Raw genomic sequence first — 8,105 nt, 5'->3', positions numbered from 1 at the left:
CCCTTATGCTCATAAAGTCTCCACCTTTGGGACTTGAACCCTAGAAATGGTCCTTGCAACACCAAACCAAAATGAAGAGGAAAGTTCTGAGCTTTTTACCTCTAAATGAAGCTCCTCCCTCTGAAGAACTCAGATCCAAACTTGCACTTCAAACCCTAGCCTCAACAAGCTCATCTCCTTCTTCTTCACTAACACACAAAGGCACTTTTAGCTCAACTCACTCACACACAAGCTTTAGGACGAAGGAAATGCTCTCTTAGGGTTTCACTCTCTGATATGGTGGCTGAGGATAAAGCCTTAGCATTCCTTATATAGTGCACAAGCCAAAATTAGGGTTTGCATCTGGGCCCGCTACGCCCAGCGTAACCTTGGGTACGCCCAGCGTACCTAGGCGAGTCCGCGTCCAAATTAAGCGCATGAGTACGCGCAGCGTACTCTCCAGTACGCCCAGCGTACTCATTTGCTACAGATTCCACTCAAGGGCTAATCTTGACAACTTGACAAAAGAGAAGGGTTAAATAGATGTACCTGAATTTCGGGATGTTACAATTCTCCCCCACTAGAACCAGACTTCGCCCTCGAAGTCTCATGCTGTAAACAACTCCGGATGCTGCTCCCGCATCTCTGACTCTGTCTCCCAAGTCAGCTCAGACCCCCTCCGATGTTGTCACTGAACCTGAACCAGGGGTACCTCCTTGTTCCTCAGAACCTTGATCTTTCGATCCACAATCGCGATTGGCCTCTCAGCATAATCCAGGCTCGCATCCACCTGAATATCCTCCAGTGGTACCACCGCCGACTCGTCGGCTATACACTTCCTCAACTGAGACACGTGGAAGGTATCATGAATCTGGCTCAACTCCGCAGGTAGCTCCAACCGATATGCTACCTTGCCCACCCTCGCGGTCATCCTGAATGGACCGATGTATCGGGCCCCATCTTGCCCCTCTTCCTGAATCGGATCACTCCTTTCCAAGGAGATACTTTCAGGAGTACGAAGTCCCTCACTTGGAACTCCAGCTCGGATTGTCGCCGATCCGCATAACTCTTTTGACGACTCTGAGCCGTTAGTAACCTCTGTCTAACCTGTTGTACCTGCTTTGTCGTCTGAAGCACTATCTCAGTGCTACCCGTCACGCGCTGCCCTACCTCTCCCCAGCAAACGGGAGTCCGACACCTCCTCCCATACAACAACTACCTCGGCCCAGTGACACTCAAGTCACGAAGTTCGCTTAACCCTAAGCGAATGCTACCTTCCCAACTGGAGATCGACTCAACCCCGACCTCTATCATTTGATACCCATCGTTCCATGCAACTTGCGGTACCACCCGTACCTGAGTACTAACCGATACAGGTCTAAGACATCATATGACAAACAATATTCCTCAACATGGAACCCACCTCAGAATCCAAAATCTCATATCGCCTATCCAACGTACCACCAGAGCCAAACTCAACTCGAGAGTTTGGTCCGTCCAAGAGTTGGAACCACTCGTCCCAACGAAGCACTCAACTCAGAACTCATCTCTCGTAACCCATGCGTACCTCACTTATCCCATTCTTTCGGATTGTGATGACCACGCCTCACTCCGACCATAGTGACTCCCTATCATTGAGGAGACCCCGGTCTCGCCCCTGGTCCAACCACCAGGTGCCCAAAAACTCGTAAATTAGGGCCATCCCATGCCTAAAACTCTTCTGCACCATGCTCTGATCAAAGAGTACTTTATAATGACAACTTCTCGCTGACTAGCATGAACTACGTTTTCCCCGTAGCATCACATCAACTTCTCATTGACTGGTGAGTACTACGGCTTCCCGTAGCATCACAACAACCTCTGACCAGTGAGTACTACGGCTTCCCGTAGCATCACAACAACCTCTGACTAGTGAGTACTACGGCTTCCTGTAGCATCACAATAACCTCTGACCAGTGAGTACTACGGCTTCTCGTAGCATCACAACAACCTATGACTAGTGAGTACTACGGCTTCCCGTAGCATCACAACAACCTCTGACCAGTGAGTACTACGGCTTCCCGTAGCATCACAACAACCTCTGACCAGTGAGTACTACGGCTTCCGGTAGCATCACAACAACCTCTGACTAGTGAGTACTACGGCTTCCCGTAGCATCACAACAACCTCTGACTAGTGAGTACTACGGCTTCCCGTAGCATCACAACAACCTCTGACCAGTGAGTACTACGGCTTCCCGTAGCATCACAACAACCTATGACTAGTGAGTACTACGGCTTCCCGTAGCATCACAACAACCTCTGACCAGTGAGTACTACGGCTTCCCGTAGCATCACAACAACCTCTGACCAGTGAGTACTACGGCTTCCCGTAGCATCACAACAACCTCTGACCAGTGAGTACTACGGCTTCCCGTAGCATCACAACAACCTCTGACTAGTGAGTACTACGGCTTCCTGTAGCATCACAACAACCACTGACCAGTGAGTACTACGGCTTCCTGTAGCATCACAACAACCACTGACCAGTGAGTACTACGGCTTCCCGTAGCATCACAACAACCACTGACTAGTGAGTACTACGGCTTCCCGTAGCATCACAACAACCTCTGACTAAATCTCCGATAGTAGCCGACCAATCCCAGAAAACTCCTGATCTCGGTGGGAGATCTCGGCACCTCCCAACTCATAACCGCCTCAATCTTGGCCGGATCGACCAAAATCCCATCCTGGTTGACGAGATGCCCCAAGAACTGGACCTCCCGTAACCAAAACTCGTACTTGGAGAATTTGGCATAAAGCCTCTCCGTCCTCAATACCCCGAGAATCTCTCTCAGATGCTCCTCATGCTGCTCTCTGGATCTCGAATACGCCAGTATATCGTCGATGAACACGATCACCGAACGATCCAACATCGGTCTACACACCCTGTTCATGAGATCCATGAACACTGCCGGTGCATTGGTGAGCCCGAAAGGCATCACCACAAACTCGTAATGCCCATAACGAGTCCTGAATGCCGTCTTCTGGATATCCTCATCATGCACTCTCATCTGATGATATCCAGACCTCAGATCAATCTTGGAGAACCAAGACGCTCCCTGCAACTGATCGAACAAATCGTCGATCCTCGGTAATGGGTAACGGTTCTTGACCGTCAACTTGTTCAACTCCTGGTAATCAATACACATCCGGTGTGAACCATCCTTTTTCTTGACAAAAAGGATCGGCGCTCCCCATGGCGAGCTACTCGGTCGAATAAACCCCTTTCCCAGCAGCTCCTAAAGCTGCGAGGATAACTCCTGCATCTCTGGCGGCGCAAGGCGATAGGCGCTGCCCCCGGAACCAAATCAATGCAGAACTCTACCTGCCTCTCGGGAGGCACACCCGGCAACTCCTCAGGAAAAACATCCGGGAACTCACGCACTATCGGAACGTCATCCATCGAACTTGGCCTCCCAGCGGCCTCTCGTGTGTCCATCACATAGGCTACAAACCCGCTGCAGCCCTGCTGCAAACTCTGTCTCGCTCTGGCGGCTGAACAAAACGCCAACCCACATCGGGTACCCTCGCCATACACCGTAAGTACTCCTCCACTGGGGTCTCGTATCGTCACCAACTGTCGCTCGCAGTCTATAACAGCCCCAATCGGCTCAACCAATCCATGCCCACTATGACACATACGCCCCCATCGCTATCGGGACCAGATCTATCGGGAACTCAACACCTAAGATCTCGAGTACACATCCTCGAATCACATCCGTAGCATACACCGCTCGCTCGTCAGCTATGGAAACTTGTAAAGGTCGTCTCAACGCCTCTCGTCGGCTACTGATGTGGCGACTAAACGCTATCGACACAAATGATCGAATCGCACCCGAGTCAAATAACACTAAGGCAGGTACATAACTCACAAGAAAAGTACCTACGCATATCATAATATAAGCACAATATCTCATCTCAGCATAAATAAAGAATACGTACCAGCCACAACATCGGGCGCTGCACGGACCTCCTCCGTTGTCAACTGGAAAGCTCTCCCACGAGCCTTCGGTGCCTCGGCGTTCGCTGGCCGAATCTTGGTAGCCCTAGCAGCAGGTGCAGATCCCTGTGCTGATCCCTGATGTAGCTGCGGGCACTCGGCCTTTCGATGGCCAGTCTGGTTGCAATGAACGCAAACCATGAATCCCTTGGGGCAATCCTTGGCGATATGCCCCTCCTTGCCACATTTGTAGCAAGCACCCGATCGACAGACCCCCTCATGTCCCTTGCCGCACTTCACACAAGTGCGGCCCTTCTGGCCTCCAGATCTCGTATCCGCGGACTTTGCCCGCTTGGCTGCCGGCTGAGACTGTGCCTGCCGCCGATCCATCCTCTGAGACTCGGCCTCCTCCCTGGCCTGAGTCTCCAACTCAATCTCCCTCTTCCGGGCATTTGCCTGAAGCTCAGCAAATGTCCGGTAAGTCGAGTTCGACACGAACTCCCGTATATCCCTCCTCAAAACGCCCAAATACCGGCTCATGCGTGCCTGCTCAGTAGGCACCTGCTCAGGGCAGAACATCGCCCTCTCATGAAACTTCCTGGTAACCACAGTAACCGAATCAGTACCCTGCTTGTGGGTCAAGAACTCCTGAATCAACCGTTCCCTCTCCACAGGGGAACATACTCATCTCAGAACATGGTGGTGAACCTCTCCCAGGTCACCGCTGAAATCTCTGCAAGAGTGAAGCTCGCCGTCACGAACTTCCACCAATCCTTCGCTCCCAAGCGAAGCTGGTTCAACACGAACCGTACCCTCAGATGCTCCGGACATGAACACGTATAGAAGCATCCCTCAATATCAGCAATCCATCTCATCGCAGCGATCGGATCCTGCGTCCCATCAAACTCTGGTGGCTCCGTGTTGCTGACTCTCGAAGCAACAACGAGTCACCTCCCTGAGGTCTGGCAGCAGCCACTACTGCAGCCGCAGCCTCAGTCACCGCTGCATACCGCTCATCAAAAGTCTCAATCAATGTGGTCTTGATAGACCCAAACATCTCCGGAATCTCGGCTCGAATCGTCGCTGCCACCTCATCGTGGATCATCTGACGAAGCTCCTCGTCACTCACGCCACTTGGCTCAGGTCTGTGACGTGTCCCAACCATGATGTCTCTCAAATACAACACAATAATATCAGAGACTCGCTCGAGCATACTTGCACTCGATCACTCAACCCTACTTGTTCTCTAGTACCCAAAGGATTCTTACTTAGAGTGTGCACTGCTCCGGTGTCTTCAGTAGTACGGGCCCTATACTACCGTCCACACCGCATCAGTATTCACCCTAAGTCCTCCTCCTTGGATCCCAGATCACAAGTACTCTATATCTTACTAGCATAGGCTACCCTTCGGTAGACCTCTCATCAGCTCCTCACTGCTACCTACTCGCTCTCAAGCATCACATGGCAGCAGAAATCTCCCTAGGCTAAGGCATCACAAATCAGGCCACTCTAGTCCTAATATGAATACCTAGCCTACTCTAGCATGCATATCATAACATATCTCATAACACATAATGTAAGGGTATTTTGGGAAATCACCGTTCGGGCGCAGGCTGATCGTACACACTGCTTCCTTCTGCCTTTCTCAAAATCTTTTGCTCTTTTAGAAAATTTGTTTATTTTATGAAAAACTTTCTCAATTCCTCAGTTTGAGTTCAGGTTCATCCGAAGATGCACTCGAATCCCTCAAACCAAGGCTCTGATACCAACTTGTAACGACGTAATTTTTCAAAACAATTTTTCATTTTTAAATCATACTTTCAATCACACGATAATCATAAAACATAATGTATTCACTGTGTCATAACAAAACATGTCCCAGAATCTCAATAACATAAACTCCGTAAGTATGTACGAATCATGCCGGCGCCTTCCCGCGATCCTCGCTAGTACCTGAAACATATATCATAACAACTGTAAGCATAAATGCTTAGTGAGTTCCCCGAAATACCACATACCACATATACGCCTTTCCAGGCCATAACTCTGTAGGATCTTCCGATCCATGTGTCTCAGGGACTTCCGTCCCAAATCTCGGTAGACCTTCCGGTCCTACCCGTATCGACCTTCCGGTCCGTAACCTCTTGATCTTCCGGTCCATATCATCTTGACCTTCCGGTCCATATCATCTTGACCTTCCGGTCCATACCATACATAACATACATAGCACATACATATCACATAACCGCATATAGCACATACATCTCATAGCATACAGGACCTTCCGGTCACATATAAGTACCCTTCCAGGTACAGTATAGTGAGAAGACTCACCTCGGGTAACTCGGTAATCTCGAACTTGGTAAAATCTGCTCTAGCCTCCGCCTAATCACATGGAATAAGCACTCTAATCAATACAACTCTCAAGGCTAGACTGTTCCCTCTCTTAGCACTCTCAGAAGGGTAAAAGACCATTTTGCCCCTCTCATGGCTCAAAGACCCAAATGTTGACCAAACCCTAAAAGTCAACAAAAGTCAACTCTCCGGGTTACGCTGCGCGTACCGAACCTGTACGCTGGGCATACCCGGTGACCTCACAGAAACGGGGAACGCGACCCCCTACGCCGCGCGTACTGGGATTACGCCCAACATAACTCCCAGTTTCAGACTCCTTAGCTTTTGGGGTCTTAAACATTTAAGACACACGTCCAACTTTCAGATCTGACCATCCCTAAGCCTCTTGATCCATAAAGTTCGTGACTTTAAGCCTTTGCATGGCTGTATGAGTTACCAACACCCAAATCATTCCACTTTCAACACTTTAAAGTCCATAACTCAAACATGACTCCCTAACGACGACCAAGTTGGGATTTTTATGGATCTACAACACATATATCACTGAAATGGGACAGATCTAGGTCCATGGAGTCCCTGATGCTCACAAAGTCTCCACCTTTGGGACTTTAACCCTAGAAATGGTCCTTGCAACACCAAACCAAAATGAAGAGGAAAGTTCTGAGCTTTTTACCTCTAAATGAAGCTCATCCCTCTGAAGAACTCAGATCCAAACTTGCACTTCAAACCCTAGCCTCCACAAGCTCCTCTCCTTCTTCTTCACTAACACACAAAGGCACTTTTAGCTCAACTCACTCACACACAAGCTTTAGGACGAAGGAAATGCTCTCTTAGGGTTTCACTCTCTGATATGGTGGCTGAGGATAAAGCCTTAACATTCCTTATATAGTGCACAAGCCAAAATTAGGGTTTGCATCTGGGCCCGCTACGCCCAGCGTAACCTTGGGTACGCCCAGCGTACCTAGGCGAGTCCGCGTCCAAATTAAGCGCATGAGTACGCGCAGCGTACTCTCCAGTACGCCTAGCGTACTCATTTGCTACAGATTCCACTCAAGGGCTAATCTTGACAACTTGACAAAAGAGAAGGGTTAAATAGCTGTACCTGAATTTCGGGATGTTACAAGTACCAGTTTCCCTTTTTGGTCAAATGTTACACGCCCTGATTGAGACAGTATTAGAAGAACACACACTAGCAGTTCGATGGAGGGACTCGTTTCATTGCAGGATGGCTCATGATCCCCTAAATCTATAACAACTGCCTCCACCTTGCAGGTTTGTTACACACTTGAATCTAAAGAAAAAAGAAACACAAAAAGAGAACAAAACAAAAACTTGTACCGAACAAAGCATCCCTGGGTAACAGTATCACTCAAAACACACTCGTAGATATCAAGGTAATACTACTACCTGCTGCTAAAATGCACATGTACGTTTAAACTGAACAAACCATAATAATAATCTAAACATAAAATCCATAATTAAATGATAAAGTAAACAAAAAAAAAATTGCAAACAATCGAAATCAGAGTCAAAACATAACGTATGACATCATTATCAAGACCGACTGAACTTTGATGCTATCAACGACGTTGTTGGCATTGCTAATTGGGAGGCGGCCGTGGGCTCATTTGACGGAGTAGGAACGGTGGTGGGCGATGACGTCGGAGGAGCAGTAAATTGCTAGCTGTAAAGATACAGAGTGACGTCGAATAAAGAACTGTGCTAGCAAGGCAAACTCCATTTTCTCTGTGAAGTTGTTAGTGTACTCATCAATGGACATGCTTCCTTTC

The sequence above is a fragment of the Lactuca virosa genome, chromosome 6 (assembly GCF_052849685.1).
Source record: "Lactuca virosa cultivar CGN04683 chromosome 6, Lactuca_virosa_CGN04683_v6, whole genome shotgun sequence".
In the NCBI taxonomy this organism is placed as follows: Eukaryota; Viridiplantae; Streptophyta; class Magnoliopsida; order Asterales; family Asteraceae; genus Lactuca; species Lactuca virosa.
The sequence above is the reverse complement of the archived record's forward strand: the minus strand, read 5'-3'. Positions refer to the sequence as shown.